The sequence below is a fragment of the Saimiri boliviensis genome, chromosome 5 (genome assembly GCF_048565385.1).
Source record: "Saimiri boliviensis isolate mSaiBol1 chromosome 5, mSaiBol1.pri, whole genome shotgun sequence".
Taxonomy (NCBI): domain Eukaryota; kingdom Metazoa; phylum Chordata; class Mammalia; order Primates; family Cebidae; genus Saimiri; species Saimiri boliviensis.
Genome location: NC_133453.1, coordinates 96,789,034 through 96,812,885, shown reverse-complemented (window position 1 = coordinate 96,812,885; position 23,852 = coordinate 96,789,034). Strand labels below are relative to the sequence as shown.

At 35.3% G+C, this 23,852-nt stretch overlaps 1 protein-coding gene and 1 non-coding gene across 5 annotated transcripts in view; both read right to left on the bottom strand.

Moving 5' to 3' along the window:
* Positions 1 to 23,852, bottom strand: part of LRP1B (LDL receptor related protein 1B) — a 1,884,038-nt gene that overhangs the window by 1,774,532 nt on the left and 85,654 nt on the right. The gene's annotated exons all lie outside the window — the stretch shown is intronic.
* Positions 3,584 to 3,689, bottom strand: LOC120364410 (U6 spliceosomal RNA). The gene has a single exon (XR_005579672.1). It is a non-coding gene; the product is annotated as a U6 spliceosomal RNA (small nuclear RNA).

Here is a 23,852-nt window from a genome sequence, read left to right as displayed (position 1 = left end):
TATTTTCCTTCTACTGTTTTGTGACAGTCCAGCCCTGCCTCTATGAAACATTTCATGTAGCTATCAAACAGATATCTTTACCCACTTTTCCCTCTAGATTTGCTTTTAATTTATATAATAATAATGGAGTATATTATTATTCTCAGTCTTTTAACAAAATAGAATATGCCTATCCAATTAGTAGAATATTAAATCCATTTTGGTCCATGCTATCAGGCAGCTGTCCAATAAAAAGAAAAATTGTGTGTGGAGGTTTGTAGCCTCCTAATGCAGCTGTGACTGAAAGGAGTTTGCCTGATAGGCGAGGCAGCTGTATGAAGAGTTTGGGTCACATCTCAGTATGCTAGGAAGTAATTAATTATCAAATCAGATTATCATTTGTTATAACCACTAAAACGTCTGTACATCTGGTCCAATAGTCCTCTTTATTCTGGTGGTTATCCTAACTCCTTTTTCAGCAAACTTTCACTTTTTGGATATTTTAGCAATTTAGGGCTTTGGTTCCTAACTTCGACCTGCATCAGAGTCACCTCGAGGACTTATTAAAATATAGTTCTGACCCTTGCCTTGGAGTTTCTGATTCAGTAGCTCAAAGAAGAGTTTCCTAAAAAATGATGGTTCCTATCCTTTCCCAGGTGATGCTGAGGCCTCTGGTCCAGGGATTACACTTAAGAAATAAGCAATAAGAATTACACTTGAGACCTAGTTTCTTGATTCTTGCTAGAACCTCTTTCTAGCAAGTTCTTTAACTTCCTTCACTTTTCTGGTAGCTTGTCATGTCAATAATCAGCTGAAATCTTTTTTTTTTTTTTTAATTTGTTTTTTCGCTCTCATGATACAGAATTGCTTAAAAAAATGAAAATCTGTGTGGCATAGCCCTTTAAAATCTCAGGTTAATTGAGTTCTCTAGGTTTTCACAGCTACTCTATAATCTGATTTCCCTTTTTGCTTTCCTATTTGACTCCCTGTCATTCTTTTTCTGATATTCCTCCATAAATACGTATCTGCCTCTTGAATACACATTTAGATACTTCATTCATCCATTTGGTTATTCAAAACCTATTTATTGAGCACCTATCAAATGGAGATAAAGAGAATACAAATAAACAGTGTTGCTGTCATAAAGGGTTGTGCATTCTATTTGAGGACAAAGTCTAAAAAAATTAATAACATTAGGTAGTGATGTACGTGGGAACACAAACCAGAGCAGAGAAAATTGACATTTTTTTGACATGCATATAATCATACATTTCCTTTTTTCCTAAATAAATTTTTCTTATTTGCATTACTGGGTACCATTATTATCCCATCATCTAACTCTCCTCTTTCCCTCACAACTTTCCTCCCATCCCAAACACTTCCCACACTCAGTCAATCAGCAGGTAACTTCTACTTCATAAAACCATTTCAAACTGTGGTTGTATTACAACCATTTTCAGTCAGTTTTTTTAAAAAATATTTTACCAGGAATAGTTTAATATCTAACTTTAATACCACACCTTTCTGTGAGACACACTTACGAAAAACAATGGGAGTGGGAGAGGGAGAAATGAGTTCCTGGGGTGCCAGTATTTATTTGGTATCCCTGAATTTGGGGCACCCTTTTTGTGTTACTGTTTTCAAAACACTGAATTATTGTCACATTGATGTACAATTTCAATAAAGCTTTGTAAAGATAATTGGGAAAAAAAAAGTCAGATCATGGTGCTAATCCAACAACAAGTTTACTCAGTGAGGCAAGCACTTTTATTTTTTCCATTTAGAAATAAGGAGACAACGGCATTTTCCAAAGGCAGAAATTTGAATCTAAGTATCCAGAGGCTAGAACCTGCACTTGTAACAATAGTATGATAGTGTGGTAATAACTGTGATTGAAAGAAGGAGATACCAAGTGCTATGTCAGCCAAGAACAGGACAATTAGCTCTGCCCAGAGGATCTCAAAATATTTACCCTAGATGGGTCACCCTGGTGGGTGTTGTGTCATCTGCAGCTTGAGCATGCCTTTACATTAAAATTTCCATAAAAGCAACTCTCTTCCTATGTATATTTTAATCCTTCCAGAGCATACATTTCACACCATGTGTGTGATAATTTATTAAATAGTTGATTGATTAACTTAGTTTTAAGAATACCTAAATAGGAAAAAGTTTTATGTACTGTGGTGAGGAATGTGCTCCATGCATTCGAACAGAAGGCTAAAGCAGGTTTTGAATTACAATGATAACAAGGATGAATAGATTTGACCTACTACCCGGCATCTTCCATAAATTTCCACTCTCCATTTTCTATATGCTCACAGAGAGTGAACAGGGTAAGCCCAGCTATTACAATGGTAAGAAGAGCCAAAGAGAAAGTCAAAGCAGACATGAGCTAGACCTGACAGTTATTTGGCCTATGAAATGATTTAAAGAATAAAGGAGATCAACATTTCAAAATCCTGTCTAAAAAACTCTGATACTTTATTTTTGCCTGCTTTTTGGAAACTGTCAAGACACTGCCACCTTTAAAACATTGCAACAGCTGTGCAAACTTTCATAGAGTTTGATGCACATTTTTACTCTCATTTTTGACTTAAACAACACATCTGCTAAGATATGAGTCTGCTGTGCTTCAATCCAGTTGTACCATTTTTCTCTCTTAGCTTATATGCATAACCACATTGAGACAGCTGAAAAGAAATGCCAGGTGACATTTTCATTGTTCTGAAGGATTGTTCCTGCGATCAGCCTACCAAGTCATAATGGTCATATTCCATAATGAAGGAATCTATATGTTAAATAACACCTTAGAGCTTTTCCAAATAATCATTTATTATAAAATGTGTTTTTTCCATCTCTACAAACCTCTAGTGACTAAATTTAATAAATAAACCATATTCAATTAGGTAAGCTCATTGAAAGGCTATCTTAAAATTTTTTTTTCTAGACAGTGATGCAAGTTGGCATTTACGCTATAGCCAAACACATCAGAAGTCTGTCAGGCAGTAAATACGATGTTGTGGTGGGAATTGGGGGAAGCTGGCTATCTATAAATGTGTATTGCCCACACTTATCTTAAACAATGATATTACAGGGGAGACTAAAACCTATAGTTTGGCCAGTTATATAAAAATATAAACATATTTTCATTTTCAAGTATGAATTTCTGGTGCCGCTGGGACCAAGAATGGGTAATTTTTCATATTTTCTCATGGTACATCTTGTCCTCCATATAAGAAGAATTGCTTTTCTCCCATGACAAGGAAAGAGAAACATGAGCACTGAGCCAAAATTTCTCAAGTTGACAGCAAGTATGACTTTTATGGGTGCTACAAGAAAATGATCTATTCACTTGTAGCAGCTAGAAAACATTTTGTAATTCAACCAGATTGTGAAAGGTCACCCTTACTCAGTTGAAATAGATGAGGGGAATTTGCATGCACTTTGTGTGTGCATTGTAAGTCGCATATATCTGGCCATGTGAACACTGCTTCCCACGGAGAGTGGTCAGACTGCTGTATTCATCCATTGCCAATGCACAAATGAGAATCCTCAAATTTAAAAAAACCCCACAGACTGTCTAGTTCAATCCTTTCCTTTTTAAAAAAATATGGAATTCTTCAGGAATTTGCATATCGTCCTTGCGCAGGGTCATTCTAGTCTTTTTTGTATCATTCCAATTTTAGTATATGTGCTGCCGAAGCAAGCACTCATTTTTTTAAATAAAGAAATGCTGATTTATAGAGTTTGTTCTTTTTCCAAATACTATATTAGAATTAGGTTAAAAAGTGTTAAAAAGCAGTAAAGACTAGCATTTCTAATTTCTTTAAAAATCTTTCCACAACGGTCTACAATTATTGTAATTGTGTAGTAAATAAAATGAGGAAGACATATTTTTACCTTTCTATGTCAAGAGAATGGGATGAAACATGAATGGCATATGTTCTACACTGCCGAACAGGCTAACATTAGCTGAATTTTATCAAGTACCTACGTGCCAGGCCTTGTTCTAACTTCCTCACATACATTTATTTATTTACTTCTCACAGTAACCCACTGAGGGAAGTAATATCATTAACATTTGTTAGATTAAGAAATTAAGACACATGCATACACACAGACACACACACACACACACACACACATACACACACACACAGAGATTAAGTAATGCACTCAAGACTACATAGCTTCAAAGTGATATCCAAGATAAGCTTCAGAGTTTGCATTTTAATAGCAATGGAATACTCTCCTAGTTACTTTGAAATAGATACCAAGAGTGACATTTCTTTTATTCAAAATCTGTAGCATTGCTCATTGGTTGAAGGTAGCTGCCTGTTTTAGAAATCCTGGTCAGATTATACATAACTGGTACTTCTCTCAGTATTTTGACTTATTATTCCACTCTCGGTGAATATTGATTGAGTGGTTAATGTCTGGTTTTATTACTACTTATGAGACAGAAGTTAGCAGGATAAAAATTCATATTAACATTTAACATTTATTTAATAACTCATTCATTGACCAAATAAGTATTTACTAAGTCATTATTATCCTAAGGATCAGTCCCAGTCCATGAACAAAAACAAATTTGTCCTTCTCTTAAGGAGCTGGAGAGAGGGGATATGTTGTTTGGTTTACTTTAAAAACAATATATATACAGTAAAATGCTCTTTTTGGTGCAGAAGTCTGTGAGTTTGACAAATGAACAGAGTTGTGCTGCTATCAAGACAATAAGGTTGTATAACAATTCCATTACTCACAACAGTTCCCTTGTGTAGCCCCTTTGCTGCCAACCATTCTATTACCCCCAACACACTTACAAACACTGACTTAATCATTTTTTTTTAGTTTTATCTTTTCTAGAATGTCATAAAAATGGAATTACAGAATATAGCAGAATTTTGATTCTGGCTTCTTTCACTTAGCTGAATGTATTTTATATTTGCTGTGTGTATCAATACTTCATTCCTTTCTTTGCTGAGTAATATTCCATTGTATGGATGTACCACAGTTTTTTTTTTTTTATCCATTCACTGGTTGATAGGCATTTGGGTCATTTCCAGTTTGAGGCTATTACAAATAAAGTTGATATAAGCATTCATATACAAATATTGTGTTAACACAAGTTTCTCTTAGGTAAATGCCTAGAAGCAGGGTTCAGTGGAAAGCATAATTCTGACTTTATATAAGAAAGTGCCAACTATTTTCCAAAGCGACTGTAACATTTTGCACTCTCCCCAGAAATATGTGAGTTCTAATTTCTTCTCATTCTCACAGACACTTGATGTTAACAGTTTTCCCCCTAGCCATTATAATAAAAAGTGCGGCGGTATGTCACTGTGGTTTTAATTTGCAGTTTTCTAACAACCAACCATGTTGGAGATTTTCAAATGCTTATTTTTCTATCCTTTTGTCTTCTTTGTTGAAGTGTTGTTCAAATGTTTTGCCTTTTTCTTTTCTTTTCTTTTCTTTTTTCTTTTTTTTTTTTTTTCCCCCGAGACTGAGTCTCACTCTGTCACCCAGGCTGAAGTGCAGTGGTACCATCTCGGCTCACTGCAACCTCTGCCTCCTGGATTCAAGCAATTCTCCTGCCTCAGTCTCCTAAGTAGGTTGGGATTACAGGCACACGTCACCACGCCTACCTAATTTTTTTTATTTTTAGTAAAGACATTGTTTCACCGTGTTGGTCAGGTTGGTCTCAAACTTCTGACCTTGTGATCTACCTGCCTCAGCCTGCCAAAATGCCGGGATTACAGGTCGAGCCACCGCTCTCTGCCTCTTTTTGATTGGATTGCTTTCTTATTGTTGACAGATCTACTTTTTCACACCCTGACTCATCATTCTCATCACTGACAATGCCTACGTTCTTGAATGACTCCCCTTCTGTCCCTACACTTGACCAATCATCAAAATCACCTAGTGAACTTGTTAACAGTTTTCCAGGCCCTATCTCAGAGCTTCTCAATGAGAATCTTCAGAGGGTAAGATCCAGAACCTAAAAATATCTCTCTATATGGAGATGCAGATTAAGACATCACTGCGCATTTGTTAGAACCGTTAAAAGTATAATTTAAAAAAGAATGACCATATCTAATTCTGGTGAGAATCTGGAGCAGCTTTACTGAAAGTTGGCCAGGTATCAATAAATACATGTCTAAATCTTTCTGATTTTATTTATCTCAGAACTTACTGATGACTTCTGTTAGATCCTATTCTTAGAGTTATCTAGTTCCAGAATAATAGAAATAGAAAATATATAATACATCTACTAGCAAATTATTTCTATATATAAAGAAATAAACATACTTGTATTCAGAGAGGTGAAGGGGAGAAAGTCCCAAGAGAGAAACAATTGACTAAAAAAGTAGGACAACAACAAACATCTGGCCCGTATTCCAGAGCTGTTCATGAGTTATTCTGAAAGTGTCTCTCATTTGTAAAACCTTGGCCTCCCACAGCGTTCAAGCATATTTGTGTCTGTAGAAAGCCCATCATATTGTTCTTCAATATGCTTTCCCCCCACAGTATCATTTTGTTAAAACTCTAATCCCATCTTCTCTAACACTAAATTCTTCATGGTTTCTAGAGATGTTTCTTTATTTATTTTTCTGTTTATCTGATCTCAAAACTACCTGATGCAATTAATTTCTATTGTAACAAAAAGATTAAAGAAAGTTAATGCATTAGAGCTCACAGTAAATACTTCATTGTCACTTAAACTGGCTGAACACGGACCTTAACAGTTTTTTCTATCCATTTTTCACTCTCTCCCACAACCTTTGAAATATACTCATTGTGTCCATTTTAGAAAAAAAAAATCTCTGCATGTTACCTGTATATTTACGGTTAATATTTGAATTTTAATGTATCTATATGGCAATCACGTATGTGTATATTCTACATGTGGATATTTCCTACATGGTAAGCTCCTAGAGGGCAGTGAATGGCATGCATAATGCAGTTCCTTAAGGTATTTCACATAAAACCAGTTGCAATTATGCTTCTCATCAAAGTTATAAAGAAGGCTATAAAAGGATGTCATTAAAAATCAGTCAATATTTACTTCTTATGTTCATTAAGGCAAGAAATATAAATTGAATAACCAATGCTAAACATATTGATGGTTGTAATTTAAGTAAATTTATGGACTTAACTATTGGAGGGCTTATATATTTAGTAATGATTTTCATCCTTAGCTCATTATATAAAGCTTTAAATGATAAATGGCCCTAGAATACTTTCACAAATTAAGCTGATACTGAGAAAATGATGAAAATGATATCTGGGGGCTAAAAAATTATGAAGGAATAATTTAAAAAGAAAAATAAGCTTTACCAGTATAAGCTTTACCTGAATTACTAAATTTAACCCTCAGAGCACATATTAAAAAAAGGGTCCCAACTAATAAAGCCAGGAGACAGATTTGTGTTGAGGATGGAATGGGGCACGAGGCAAGTAAAATAAAGTTGTTTGTGTAAGATTTTTATTAGAGATGATATGCCTGGGACTCATGACCTAGAAAGAAATCACTCCTGATGCCAAGGGCAGCCCTTGGTTATATTAGTTATCTTAAAATTGGGGCTGATTGTTCTAAATATTTAGTACCAAACAGTGTCGCTAAAGTACTTTAGCTTTTCCCGGCCACAATTTATTAGATATTTGAAACCCAAATGTTCCTCAGTTCCATTCAAACCTATTTTTATCTCAGCTGATGTTGAAATTTTGTTCTTAAAGACTTGTCAAAGTCTTTTTTTTAAAGGTTGCAGCATAATTTCAAGCTCTTCATGTTATTTCCTATACCCCCTCATATTTTTACTCTGAATCATATAGTTTAAGTGTTTGTCATATGTGTGCTTTTTACGAGTCTTCACACCAGTCTTCTATTTATTGTTTCTGGGTTAACTTTTCTCATTATTTGATATGACATAGCTTTCTTTCTCTGTGTGTATGTGTAACAAGATAAATGTTCATATGAAAGAGACAGACAAACATAAATCATTAAATCATTGGAATAGTTTGCATCCTCATGTTATTGCTGAACTAAATATATCTGATAAAAACTGATATATTTAGAGAAAGGCTGATTTTACGTATTTATTTATAAGACAAACTTAATGTATTGACTTTCTAAAAAAATGACAGATTGTCAACTCCTCTTCCCATTTCCCAGGCTGTCTTTCCAAACTTCCTACCTCCATTATTCAACATCTGATTCAGTTTGAATTGTGCCCCTAATTTTAGGTGTCGAAATGTTAACCCCCGGTCTCTCAGAATGTGATCTTATTTGGAACTAGAGTCACTGAAGATGTAGTTAAGATGAAGTTATATTGGAGTCGAATGGGCCCCTAATCCTATATGCCTGATGTCTTCATAAACAGAATGCCAGGAAAAGAAACAGACATGCACACAGGGAGAATGCCCCATGCAGACTGGAGTCATACTGCTGCAAGACAAGCCATTACCAGAAACTAGGAGGAGACCTTGAACATATCCTTCCCTAGCACCTTCTGATGGAACATGGCCCTGCCAACATCTTGATCTCAACTTCTAGCCTCCAGAACCATGAGATATTAAAGTTGTTGAAGCCACTCAGTTTGTCATACTTTGTTACAGTGGCCCTACAAAGGAACAGAGCATGTAACTGAGATTCCTACAGAAGTCGACGGGTAGAAACAAACTCATCTACTTCCCCTTTTCCTGGCTATGAAAACATATGTAGCTTCAACTGTTCTTTCCTCCTGTTTCAATGTATGTGTTAATCCCTCAATCCCATGCAAACCTGTTCACCAATGCTCTCAATCCCATCTTTGCCATCAATTCTATTCCCTCCCTCTGAATTATATATCATCAATATCTTAATCTCTGTTAAATTATGTCGCTCGGCTCCTAACCATGCTGAAGTTTTCTCCATATTTGTAAGCTCGAGAGATGGACCAATACTTGTTGCTTCCTCTTTCTTTGTATTTAAATCTGGTTTTCATCCTTCTTACCTGTGGAACTTACTATCCCAAACATGAGCTAGTACAAACAAATATTAAACATCGTCATTCTTTGTAGTTTAATTTTTGGCCCCAAATATATCTTTAGGAGCCCCTCTCTCTCCCTCATTTTTTGTATTATGTGTTTTTACTAGACTTATCTTTAGACATACAGGGTTTTGAGCCACACTGCGTAGGGTTTCCCTTTGTGAAGACTATTGAGGCTGTTCAGTTTCAAAATTTAGGGACCATCTTGGGCTGTCTCTGTTTTCAGCTAAACATGGGCAAGACACAGGCTGCAGAGATATAAGAGGCAGACAGAAGAGCAAAGATATCATTCTATCCCCTTCCCTTCCCATTCTGTCAGTTGCTAGCTGACTGATGATGTGTCTGCTACATTTTAACACTATTCAGCATGTGAATCTATCATTCTCCCTCCTTGAGGAAAATCTTTTGACCTAGCTTCCACAATACCACTTGCCCAAGTTCACTCCTCTGACGGCTACACCACTTTAATTTTTTCTATGCTTCATCCTTCATGAACATTTCTAAATGTTTCTTAAGTGACTATAAGAATCTTTCAGACCCCACACTATGAGATTCTGTCACTGTCCTCAGTTCATTGAGAATCACTAGTATCCCCATATCTCCAGCTGCTAAGATGTCACTCAATTTAATTCCTACAATTAGGAATTTAACTTTTAGGACAATTGTAAATAAGAATTTCTTTTTGTTTTGAAATATAATGCAGAATACTATTTGTAGAATTGTTTAAACTGTATTACCCCAGAAAATGAATATTTTCCTGACTTCCCCATTCTAGAAGTCTATCTTTAAATGTCAGTCCTTTTAATTCTTCTCTTGAATTTCCTGTTGCTCTTAATTTTCTCTACGGACAGTTTTACCTAATTGCAGACATCGACTTTTACTTACACGCCTGTACCTTTTGTAAAATACATTGTTTGTCTCCTGGAATCTATTCCTGCCCATTCCCGAACCCTCCCACACTTCCTCTTTGCTATCAAAGCAAAGATTGGTTACAGTGTTAGCACTTACCCAAGCAGCTAAATGGTGAGAAAAGTGGACTTAATCCCAACGCCACTGATGCAACATAATGTCGACTGGTCATAATTGCTTCTTCTCCTTCTATAAATGGGTTTAGGTAGGGGTATGATTCCTAGGCATGTCAATGGTCAATGAGATGACATTGCCTCTTTGAGGACACTTAAGAAGATTTCCCACTAATAAAGAAAGTCAAAAGGCAAAGTGAAGTTATAGAAAGATATGGTACTGAATTAAGGTAGGTATCCACCTTAGAACATTGTGTTCTATAATAATAATTACCTTTACTGTGAAAACCATGTTATCTGGTTTATCATTACCAGTGGCCACAAGCTACTGTTCAACAGGCACCTTTACCTGAGTTCCAGACCCATATTTTCAGATATTCATTTTCAGTTTGATCCAGATGCATCACATGACCTCATTGTGTGTTGGTATTAAAATTATAGTTTATAATATACCCACATCCAGGTCAGAAACTTGGAGTCATCTCCACCTCATTTACAATGCATTTCCCAGGTGACCAGTAAGTCCTATTGATTCTACATGCAAAACATCTATCGAATCTGCCCTCTCCAATCTAGGATCCTCCTACCTGCAATATTTCTGTTCTTTGCCACTTAATTGTTGCTTATCTAATTAGTTCTATGAACCATTTTGACAGTTATGCTTCCAACACACTGACAATTCTTAAAAATATTTATAAAGAGTATAATACGATCGGATATATTTTACGCTGCCTTTTAGAATAAACTATTAACATTATAATATCCAATTTCTTTATAAGCCTTCCATTTTTGCTTTAGCTCTACACATATTAACATGTACTCTAGCTATAGTTGTCTAATGATCATTCCCTAAATATGCTGTGGGAACACATATGAGTTTGCTTGCCCTGTTTCCTCTGCACATAATGCTTTTTTCTTTCTTACTAAACTGACAACATCCATGTTCAACGGTACTCTGTAAAGCTCTTTGGAACCTCTGCCATTCAATTGGAAGTGCATATTCTTTCGGAGACTAGTATTTAGTTCTTACTGCAAGTGTATTACGCATCATTTGCATTTTTAGTACTCAAGTACTTAATTATTGTTTTATGAATTGTCTTGAATAAAGTTTTGCTGTTAACTCCTAAATAGATCCCAGAATATCCATTGTTCAAACAAAATGTGATTGAATAAACTTTACACTTAGAAAGCTAAGAAATCATAAGTGAACATATAACATTAATCATTAATATTCATAATGGCTAGCTACTACACTGTAGATAACGAATATATCATGGTCTCATAGTAACCATAAACCTAGCAGCATCAGGCAAATAGTAGCTCTTCAATAATTTTTATTGAATTGAATTGATCAAATGGCTATTTACAATACAACACGTTTGTAAAGTTACAAAACTATAAAAAAGTAGCATATTGGTGGAATGATAATATTTGATATTTCTATGAAATTAAATAATCATATATGTGTAAAGATCTTATTTTAATCATTTACTAATTTAAAATGGGTAGGGTATACTGTACTAATCCTTCTAAGTGACATAATTAATATCATAAACCAATAACAAATGGACAAATATTCTTTTTTTTGTTTGTTTTGTGTCGGAGTTTCGCTCTTCTTACCCAGGCCGGAGTGCAATGGCGCGATCTTGGCTCACCGCAACCTCCACCTCCTGGGTTCAGGCAATTCTCCTGCCTCAGCCTCCTGAGTAGCTGGGACTACAGGCACGCGCCACCCTGCCCAGCTAATTTTTTGTATTTTTAGTAGAGACGGGGTTTCACTATGTTGACCAGGATGGTCTCGATCTCTTGACCTCGTGATCCACCCGCCTTGGCCTCCCAAAGTGCTGGGATTACAGGCTTGAGCCACCGCGCCCGGCCAAGTGGACAAATATTCTACATTTTTTTTTTTACAACAATATTCTTTGGTTTGATCTATTTTCCAAAGAAAAAAGCCCCACTACATATTAGTCACAAAGATGCTGATGCTAAGTTGAAAACAGCTTCTCTACAGCATGACAGGACACCCTTAAGGGCTTCCTCCCACTTGGGAGTGAAGGCGCAGATGCTATATTAAGAAACCCTGTGGTGATACTTCAGCTATTTGAATAAATTTTTCTAGCATAGGCAATTTTCAAACTTGGCTGCTTATCAAAGTCACCAGTGTGGCTTTAAAGAAATACAGGTGCCCAGGCCCTAATAATCCAGAGAAACTAATTTCACTATTCCTGAGTAGTGAGGCACACTCATTTGTATTTTTTAAATATTCACAGACAGTTCTAATGTGTACCTTGATTTGAGAACCGCTGTAACACCCATTACAGCATGGCCCTTCTTTTCAAGTTACTTTCTTTACTTTATATAGTCAAAATAAGCACCGATGCTTATGAGTTTTGTTTCTGCCCATTCTTTTCGTGTAATTCACAGGAAGGTCTAGTTTAACGACAACTTGATTTCTAGCTTTTGTCTTTAGAATTTCCTTTCACTCCTCACTCTGAAACTCAGAAACCAATTTCACCTTTGCCCAAATCGGTTCCTCCCAGATAACAGAATGTTTCTTCATGTAATGATTTGGCTGTGTCCCCACCGAAATCTGCACTTCAATTGTGTCTCTCATAATTCCCATGTGTTGTGGGAGGAACCCAGTGGGAGGAAATTGAATCATAGAGGCTGGTCTTTTGATAGTAAATACATCTCATAAGATCTGATGGGTTTCTCAGGGCTTCCACTTTTTTTCTTCCTCATTTTCTCTTGTTGCCACCATGTAAGAAGTGTCTTTTGTCCCTTACTGTGTTTCTGAGGCCCCCCAGCCATGTGGAACTGTTTAAGTCAATTTAAATCTCTTTCTCTTCCCAATCTCAGGTACGTCTTTATCAATAGCATAAAAACACTCATGCATTTACACTCATGAACACCCCAGGAACACCATCCCAGGCCATCTCTTGCTACTACTTTCTTTCCTACTTTAAGAACATACAAGCCTTCAACATTTGTTAGTTTCCTGCTCAGGGACTACTTGAGGTGACTTGTCATCAGACAGAGAAGCCCAGACATTTCATAGCCATTTTAAGAATGAGAAAGTCATGTAAATCATTGACATTTTAAAAGATGCTTCTCAAATAATAAGGTCTGGTTCAGAGACCAGACCTTTTTATCAAAAGACATTTTTGAAGAATTATATGTATGTTTTCTCTTCATCTATGAATACTTGATCTCTTAATATTACTTTTATTCATCTCACCATACTCACCACTTTGAATTCCTAATTATTGGTATTGCTATAATGGAGAGCAGGATGGCATCAAGTCTAAAATATGAAAAATACTTGTATATTCTTAAATTTGTAAAACTCAACATTACCTAAGAAAAATGTAGTTAAGTATATTTCCTCTATGATCTTATAAATTAAAACCAGTTCCATATTTTATACATTGAATTTTACTTGACAAAAATAACAATTAAATTTTAAATTGGCATAACTGCATTCATGGGTTAAATATAAAACTTGTAAATCTTCACAGAAACAACTATGCATATCCAACTACCTCAACTACCTCATTGAAGCCCTTGACATATCTACTGTAACCACTGAGATTCAAAAATGTTGAATTCACTAATTGTTACAAAGCATCATGTTTTTCTAATACAAAGCAAAAATAAAGATTCCTAACTCATTGTAATACCTCTATTGCATGTTCTGCAATACAATGGACACTACACAGCTCAACAGATATTTTAAAAATTATAAGGATGCATTTACACTCGTGAACTGGGTTTGCTAATTGGGCATGGATGTTGGGTCACACAGAGGACTATCTGTAACTATGACATGGATGAAAAAAGCCTCGTTACTGCTGATGGGCATCAGACCTTTTCCTTATTCATGTTCCTAAGTGCCTGAAGTGGAGAAATGCTCAAAACAAAGACCGACAAAAACCCCAGGGCTGTTTTGAATTCTGAATTCCTGAAGGAAAGCAACAGAAAAGAGATTTAGTTTGAATTCACTTCCATGCTGCAGTCTCTCAGAGGAAGCCTAGCTTTCTGAGTTCATCCGGTATAGTGGTTTCAGCCACTATCACAGCCTCAGGGGAAGGCTGGGAAATGAGTCACAAAGACTGAACACCATGCACCGTCTGCTGTTTGTAAGTCTGGTTTAGAACTAAGTAAGGACAGGGGCACAGCTGCAGAGACACACAGCAGGTAAAGAATCACTTAAGGGATAATGAAAAGGAGCAGGATAATAAGTTCATGGGGAGAGAAAAAATTTGGAACCTGACGTGAGAGCCTGGAGTGACAACAAAGCCTGGAAGAGTAAAAGAAACTTAATACTTAAATTCTACTTTAAAATTCCCAATTCAGAAGTAGCAGGATCCATAAGCTACTACTTACAATTAAAAGACGGGATAATCTGGTTTAGGGGAAATGTACTCTTTCTGAGCGCAGACATCTGATTTCCTCTTCCTGCCCAGTTGCTGATTTGTTTATGACTTTAAGAAAGTTGCTTATTCTCTTTTGGTCTCATCCTTAAAATGAAAATGGTAGACTAGAGGCTTTGATAATGTAATTTTTTTATAGTTCTAACGTTTATACATTATAACTATAAACTTTTTTTTTTAAGAGCTGTACAGAGAAAAAAGTCAGAACACGTATAAGATAATAGCTGCAGCCTTGTAGCACAAATGTAGAGTGCCTCCGGGATTTCCTGTTAGCTCCTCTGAAGCTTAGAGTGAACGCCTGGATTGTTCCACATCAGTGATAGAAGGCGCCACCTAACGAGGCAGCTATTCCATATCTGGAGCACTCTTATGTTTAAGTGATGTTCATTTTCTAGTAGTTTCTACTAGATCCGGTTCTATTCTCAAAATATCACTTAAAAAATAAATTCCCTCTTCAGTTATTTAAAGCAAATTTTTGATGTCGTTTCTTCTTATTGAGGCTATAAATATCCTTGTCTCTTTCAGCTATTGCTCATTTACATGATGTCTGAACTCGAGAGCATAAGAATTGCAAACTTCCAAGCACGCTCAGGTTGTTGACATCAGTTTTAAATGGTGATGCCTTGAGTGCAATGATATAGCGGGTTTGGTCCCTGATGTAACTGGAGCCCTAATTTTTTAATAATTCTGTATGAATTAGGACTAAAATGGAACAAGAAACTTTAGCTTCTAAGCACAGTGCTAACAAACTCAAAGTATTAATAAATGAGGTCGAACTACATAAAATTGCTAATATTTGGTACAATAGGTCTCAAGAAATGACACTGATTATACAAAAACAGTAGTAGCAATAGTTAACAACTAGAGGGTCAGACACTGTTCTAAGTGCTTTTTATTATTTATATCACATGACAGAACACTGACAGTTTGATAAAACAGGTAAGTTTCACTTGATATGGGAGGGGCTGTTCTTAGGGAAGCCCTTTTACTGAAGGAAGGCAGAGCTGTAGATAAATATCTTTTGGACAGCATTTCTTCCAGGGCTGGTTTTATCACAACCATCTATTATCCCTGTACCTTTTTCAATTAGACAAAACCACCAAGTGATATTCTGTACTTCTTATTTGTACATATTTCCTCGCCATCTTTCATTTAAGTGAGAAACAGCATTTTTTGTCAGTTTTTGGTACTCATCTAATCATTTTATATCGAATAGTAGAAAAGACTGAGGCGTAACCTTGTTGCTAAGACCTTAAATGAAGTCTAGGTCAATCATATTTCCTTACTCATGTACATAAGTGAATTCATGTACATAAATTTTAAGTCACAATATGCCAAGAGCTCATGAAAAAAAATGATTCACACCTGAAGACTTGCATGCACCAAATTTCTGACACAGCCACATTTTCCCAACTCTCTTGGTACTGTCCCCATAACTTATCATGAAAAGTGGGTGTTTATTATGGCAGAGGAAAACTTTACTGGGAATAATTATGAAATGTGTAATAATTGAAAATTTTTACATGTTAAAAAGCCTTGGTCAAAATATACCTCAGTGAGCCAGGCTGGAGATGGTCATAGATGGCTCCTCCCCATTGCATATTAACATTATAACATAATAAATCATTAAATCCTGTGATCCTAGGATCCAGATTAATTTATGCCATCTCCATATTATCTCAGGACCTTATAGAAAATACTGTGATATGTGGATGTGTGTGTGTGTGTGTGTGTGTGTGTGTGTGTGTGTGTGTGACAGATCACTGACATTGGAAACAGTATTTAGAATGTTCTGGTCCTGAAAAACAGAAAAAATAGAATAGATTCTAAGAAATGATGGACACTTTATAATGCTTAAATTAAAATAAAGCAGTAAGTATAGCCCCTACTGAAACACAAACTAAACAGAATTCCCCGGGGTAGATGGGAGCAGTCTGTTTGTGTGTTCGGGAATGTCTCATTGCATTTATTAGAGCAGTTGGATATGGGAATGGCTGTGGGTCAGGGAAAAATAGAAGCCCCAATATTAAACATGTGCTTTTATGAATCAGTGTTTAGTTACTTTACATTTTACTTTGATTCTGTCATTTATCATATTCACTATTTCTCATTGCTTTGTATTATCTGGAAGTTTGTCAAAACATATTTTTATTGAGGTCATTGCTAAAGTGTTGAAGATGACCAAATTGGAGCATTTTAGGACATAGTTCAGGAGGAATGTGCAAATTTTCATCAATCAATTAAGTAGCACCATTTTAAGAAATGAACTGTTCAGTAAGTCATAAACCCCTACTAATTCTATTGTTTTCCATTGTTCCTCCTTTTGGGCTAACATAAACCATTAAATTAATTGTGGATATGAAGATAATTGATATTATGTCTCTTCCCAACATTGCCTTTCCTTTCCAGAGTACATTAGTACCATAAAGAATAAAATGAGATTGGATTAGAATGTCTTTTTAACTTGTTTATATGTTTGGTGAATACAATCTGGATTCTAATGATTGACTTAATGTTTCTAATGCTTGCTGCTATCCACTTAATAATTTAAATGTTTGCCTAATACTATGCTTATAATATTTTCTGTTTTTGAAAAATAAAAAAAAATTCATATTTTCAGTCTTCTAAAACATCTGTTTGACATCATTTTTAAAAGAATAAAAGGATTCTGAAATAATATTTGCACATTCTGGGAGGTAAATTTATCCTGAAGAAGAAGCATACAATCATTTGGAACAACTCTGAGCTCTCATATGATCCCTCATCTCTTTTTTAGTTCAATTTCCTCATCAGTTTTAACTCTGCCTCTACCATTTGGAAACTTATTCTTGATAAAGATGAAAACAAAATAGGAAAACAAAAGGTATGGGTTATCCCACAGAATGAAAAGTAAACGGTTTTAAATGCAGTCTAGAAAATAAATGCTAAAAACTGTATTGAGGATTTTTTTTTTTTTAATAACTAGTTCAGTTTGGTCTGAAAGCAAGACAAAAAAGTCCACAAGTAACATTTTTATTAAAAAGCCTTTGTTTATGAGTGATTCATGTCTATTCCAATGCCAATCACAGTTTCAAAGGAAATGGAAGACTGAACTATTTAGTCTGGCCGTCAAATGAGGTAGAGCTACTTGTCTTTTTACTTTTCAAGTTGGATTGACTTGCATTTTAGCTCATTGACAGTGAAGACATATAGGACAGAAATAATACAATTTTTCATTGTGTAACTGCTAAGACTTAAGTCCAAAGATTGTAAGGAGTAGCAATCAGCAACCTCAAGCACTTTGCCTATTCTCTTGGGCACTATCATTTTTGTCGAGTCCAGTGAAACAGTTCTAAAAACTTGAATGTTTCACCAATTCCATTATCACTTCGACTGAAGTATTTCCTTACATATTTGTTAATATCTTAGAAACAGTGCCATTAAAAAAATTTTTTTTGACTTATTTTCTCCCTGGACTTATGTATTTTTGCAGTTGAATTCTCATACTTTTAATTAAGGCTGCACGTTTGAGAACAAGATTTGTAACTTGCCTGTGGGAGGAGGTTGTAGAGACCTGTCCGTGACAAGGAAGCCATTATCATTATACAAGAGCTCCAAGGAGCACATGGTCATTCCAAGCCACAACCATAGCTGACTACTCATGCGAAAGGTGGCACTGAATTTGTGACATGCCAAAAGCCCCATAAAACTGCATACCTCAACCATACCTCGGCTTTCTGTTGAAACTGCTTTTTGTAACCCTGATGTGACAGGCAAGCAGTCCAAACCCATGCCATCTTGGCCCCTGCGACTTGTAATAAATAACTAAGGTCTGTAATTTCCCCCCTACCCAGGCAATGTGTAAACTGCTGCTTATTTTAACTTGTGTTAACCACTTAAGTAACAATAACAATTGGACTGTCCAAAGTCCCCTGGCCCTTGGCATGTCCAAAGCCTCTCACCTTGATCTCCACCCAGGAGGTCATTTACAGAATATTCAAAGTCCACTGACCTTCAGAATGTCTGAAACCCCTCACCCCCACCCCTTCCCCTCACCCTCACCCCTGAGGTATTTTACTGGCATAAAAGGTCTCGACACCCTCCTTTCAGGGCCACGCGTTGGAGAGATGCGAGTCCTCCGTGGATGCCGGCAATAAAGACCCTGCAATCTGGCATACTTTTGTCTTGGTGTTGACTTTCTGTGCTCATTCCAGTACAACAAATTTATGTAATCAAGATGACTTTTCATTTGAAAATGTAGAAAAGAGGTGTAAAGGAAAGCAGTTAGGTAGAAACTGCATACATGAAAAGCATTTTTAAAAGGGCAATACTTTTGGCTGAGGCAATGATTTTTGAAAACCATATTTATGAATGAGGAAACAAACCCTAGCTATGCAGAGAAAAACAATAAGCAAGCCTTTTTTGTTTGTTTTATGTTTTCATTTGCTTTGAAACTCAAAAAAGTTATTTTTCAAACAAATATTTTGGCTATTGACAAAGGCTAAACTCTGTAAGAACTGAAAAGCTTTAGAATTACTAGGATGAACTTTTGTTGTGCTGGCTTGTGTTTTAAGTATTTTAATTTTCAGTAACACAGTTCACTGGAAAGTAGAAGAGACACAACCTGAAATTTAGTGCTTAAGAGAACATAAAATCCAAAAGGTTACTTTTGCAAAGATGTTACAAGGATTTCATATTATATATTTCTCAGAACTTCCCAGCACAGTTTTTAAATTTAAAATAAGCATATTACACATGTCTTAAGCTTAGGATTATCAATTTGAATTAAAAGTAGTCTACACAATTACACTATGCCTTGTTGTAGGGGAAAAGATGATTATTTTTATTATGGTAAAATCAATTAAGTGTTAAATTTGGGATGCAACTTCAAGGCAAATGCCACAGAGGATTTTGTACTTATGCATTTTTTTTTCTGTAGTTTTGTCAATAGGCAGTTCCTCCTGCATAATGTGTGCTGTAAGCTAGCCGTATGAAATAAACTACTTTGGCCTTAACTGAATGCTACTGTCTGTGGTACATTATAACCCTGGCCTGCTGATAATAAGCCTTACTTGGCAGTAATCTACATCCCGTGGCATTTGGAAAACTGCAATAATCATGATGAAATTAAAACCCCAGAATTTAAATAGCACGTAGGTCAGTGTGCTGTAAAAATGTAGGTAGGAATAATAATGACCTCTAAAATTGTTGTGTTCATTGGTGAGGGCTGAGCTAATTAGGACAGAAAGCTGAAAACTATTTCTTTTCTGAATGTTTCAGGCAGAATGGCTGGAATAAACAGAAGCAAACTCAGAAGTTTTATCCTCTTAAAACAATACTGCACTCAATAATTTTCTATTTACAACTGTATATCATTTGATCTCTGTTGTCCCAGGTAGTCTGAATTATGACTTTTTTGATTTAAGTGTTTGTTACTCATAGCAATAAAAATTGGACAATGTTTCTTCAGCAATCCTGGCAAGACCTGCCTTAGCTATATATACTAAGTTCAAAAAGGCTTTCTCAATCTATAGCTGTAAAAACGTATTGGCTGGTTAAAAATGTTGAAATGTGTTGGTCTAACCACCTGAATTCTCTCTAAACTCACCATGATTTGGAATTACTCAAGTGGAAATTTATCCAGGGATAGAAGACTCTAATTTCTTTTTTCTTTTCACAGACACACAAAGAAAGGAGTTGTGCCTTTATTGTTTTTATCAGTTAAGATTCATTAACCAAATTGAAAAATACCTTTATTCCAGGATTTCTCATTGATTTCTCTATGAATTATGATGCTTCAAGAGGGATTTGATATAAATTGATACTTTTATATCAACTAATTTCATTATCAAACATTTTTAATATCTCCAGGGACACCATTGTTTCATGTATCCCAATTTGTGAAACACTAACCTAGTGATAATATTTTTTTTACTTCTACCTAATTATAATCTGTCAAAAACTATATCTTGAATGCTCCCTGATGCACACTAATCTGGGTTAACTGGGTGTAACTGAAATGTTCCTACCTACACAGAATAAAACTGATGGAAAAAAGAGTTTTCAATATCCAGATGCATCATATTCTGAAACACAACCCATATAAACTTGCCATTGTTATAATGGTTGTGCTGTGGTCAAATTCTTGGTGCATAGAATAATTACCATCTTTTCAAGTCCACCATTATTAAAGTCAATTCCTTAGATCCCTTATCTTATGATAGCAATGACCAGATCGTCATTGGTTTATCTTTTATAACTAAATAACAAGTTGAACCTCTAGGTGACATTTTATTTTACACAGAAAGCAGCCATAAAACATTCCATCTTTTTTAGGATAGTAGGATAGGTCTTAAGGATTTGGAAGAGAAAAAATAGTGTTTATATTTTGGATGTCAGCTGAACGGTTAGTAGATACCAAGTAAATGAGAGAGAAAGTATATATCATCAGTATTTTTAGGATGATATCATCAAAAATTATTAACTGTTTCATTGAACAACTTTATTTTTCCTTTACTGTAAAAATCAGCTGTCAGTTCGTTTTTCGACAGCTCAATGACTTTAAATCTTTCTCCAAAAGGTAAGAAATGCTATACAGGTGCACAGTTGTCCACAAGCTGAGATTGTTTTATTCAAATAATTAGCTTTTTCATTCTTTCAAATCCTCAACAACATTGACATTCAAATGAACAAAGTGAGTAACTTTCTAGGGTCATATTTTATCCTCCAGCCATGTAGAAAAGAAAGAATTTAGACATAATTTAGACCAAAAGGCCTGGTATACAATAGATAAGACATATTTTGAATAAATTCATAATTACAGACTTTTCCATAGCTTGGACAATTTGTGAATTAAACTTTAGACATAATTCTTATCATAAATTTTTACTTGGGTCCATTGTCTAGAACTTGACAAATGAGTAATTCCTTTTTTTGCTCTTACTATAAGAAACAGCAACCCCTTGCTTTATTTGTACATTAAAGGAAAAAAGAAATTAGATTCTCCCATCCATGGGTGAATTTCTACTCGGAATTTCTAATTCTGAATCACAGATTAAGGAATTAGGTGATATGATTAGTCACATACCAAATGTGAGTTGCCTTATGCAGTATAGTCTCAAAGTAAACTGGCTAGCTCTTGCTTGTTTAGGCAACCAGTGTACCGATATAAATCAGTACAGTGATCTATTTCAGAGGCTGAGCTGATTTTTGCATGCTCCTCCTGCATAGCAGCGAGATGAGCACACAGTAGGCTTCAGAAAAAGATATGAGAATGATAAAACATTTATCAGTACTAAGACGCTTTACAAACATATACCTGCCGGTACTTTCAACTATTTTATGTAACGTAAACTCAGCTTTGACAGAGTACTTTTTTAAAAAAGCAAAATTTTTTGGAGATTACAAAATCAAAAAGCTCCAGGGAGATTCATCAATTCTATTCTTTTCTCTTTATGACTGTTTTCTTCTTTACCCTAAATTATCAAAACGTATCAAGGGCCATCCTGATACAGAAGCACTCAATTAACATGAAAATGTAACAGTTACCAAAAAAAAAGGAAAGTTAGAGAAGATAAAATACCTTTTAGACTTGACCCATTTTGCTTCTTTCTTGGGCATACAGAGACATACTAATATTCATACCTGTGCTAAATATAAAAATACCTGAGAGTAGCTGGATGGAGCCCAATTTTCTATAGGCAGCCTTTTACTTTCTCCTCTATATGCATTGTCATATAAAAAGTAAGAGAAAACTAAAGAGTTCTTTTTAAATGTAACTTCCTTTTTGCAAATATGCATATAAAACTATGCATTTTAGTTTTCATGATTACTGACATTCTGTAAATTCAAATATGCATTTTTCTACATTACAATATTACCCAAGGAAAAAAAAAACAACAAAAAAAGGAAGTGACTGTGTAGGAGTAAGCAGGAATAGAACAGTCCCAGTATTGTACCATTCCCACAGTGCTTCAGGATTGTCTTTTAGATTTCCAATTTTAAATCACTTCTATTCCTATCACAGTTCATAAAAGTAGGTGAAAATTTGAATCTCAATTTTCTCATTTAAAAACATTCACCTCTTTCATCATCACCATGCTTGCGTTTCAAGGAAGCTTCTCATACCAACTGCAAATATTATGATGACACATTTTATTTGTTTTCGTCAGTTTGGATTGTAAATTTTCTTTCTAAATTAGCACTTATAGCTGAAGTTTCTCTTTTACTTTATATTGTTATATAGGAATTAGGTTATATATGCAGTTGGTGATCAACTGAGTTCTGCATTTATTTGCTCAATATTTGGTCAACATATGGAACAATTTCCTTATTATTTATTTTGCAACTATTATAATAATTTCTGACGTAAGTAATATATAATATATCTAGTCAGTGATGAGTAGTACAGGCTTTGCTTGGTATACATTCTCTCTACCTTTTAAACAACTCTGCAAATATTATCTAATTGTTTTCATTTTGCAAAAGAGTTAACAGGTTTTCCAAGAAGTTCTGTAACTTGCCCAAGGCCACATTGTCAGTAAATGTTAAGCCTGGGATTTGAGCCTCTGTCTCTTTGGCAACAAAGTCCACACTCTTGAGGACAGGAAATTAAAAGTATGGAACACATGTTGACATTCATTATGTGAATGCTAATAGAATACGCCTCTGCTTTGAAAATACCCAAAGTGAAATATGGATAAAACAGAAGGCCACTGTATGGGGTATTGATAAAATGATTGAATTTCACAAATTAATTCATAAGCAAACAAAGTGTAAACCAGACCCCTAATTGATATAAATGAAAGGAGAGATCAATGAAAGGACTAAAATGACTTCTATCTTACTTGCTCCTGTGTCTCTCTGTCTCTTAGGCCACTGCCAACAAGAGTTGGCATGTTAGACACTCACTGAATTTCTTACTCTTTTTCAGGGTTGGGGGGGCAGTTTCTATAAGACAGCCGCATTAAGTAGAGCATGTGGTCATGAATGTCCAAGTAAGGACAAATAGGAGAGAGAAAGGACTTCTGGATTCTGGCTCATTCCAGTTTCTGCATTTGGACCATGATGTTGACTTCTGCAACTGTAAAGAAAACATTACAGTTTTTTTCTTGTACATGGTACAGGAACGATGGTACACCACCAGTAAAAGTGGTAGACACTGGCAGCTAACAGTCTACTGAGCGTTTCTTGTCAGAGGGATCATGCTCACACATTATTCTGTAGCTTGGTAATTAACACTCATTCCCCACAGTAAATAAAACTAAGTTTTGGGTAAGAGAAGAATAAACAGCAATAGTAATCTCTGTACATATAATTTTCTAAGTAAACAAAAATAGAACATGTGTAAAAGTACTCTAAAATTGCCTAGCACATCATAGGCAATAAAAATGTGTTGGGCATTGAAGTGA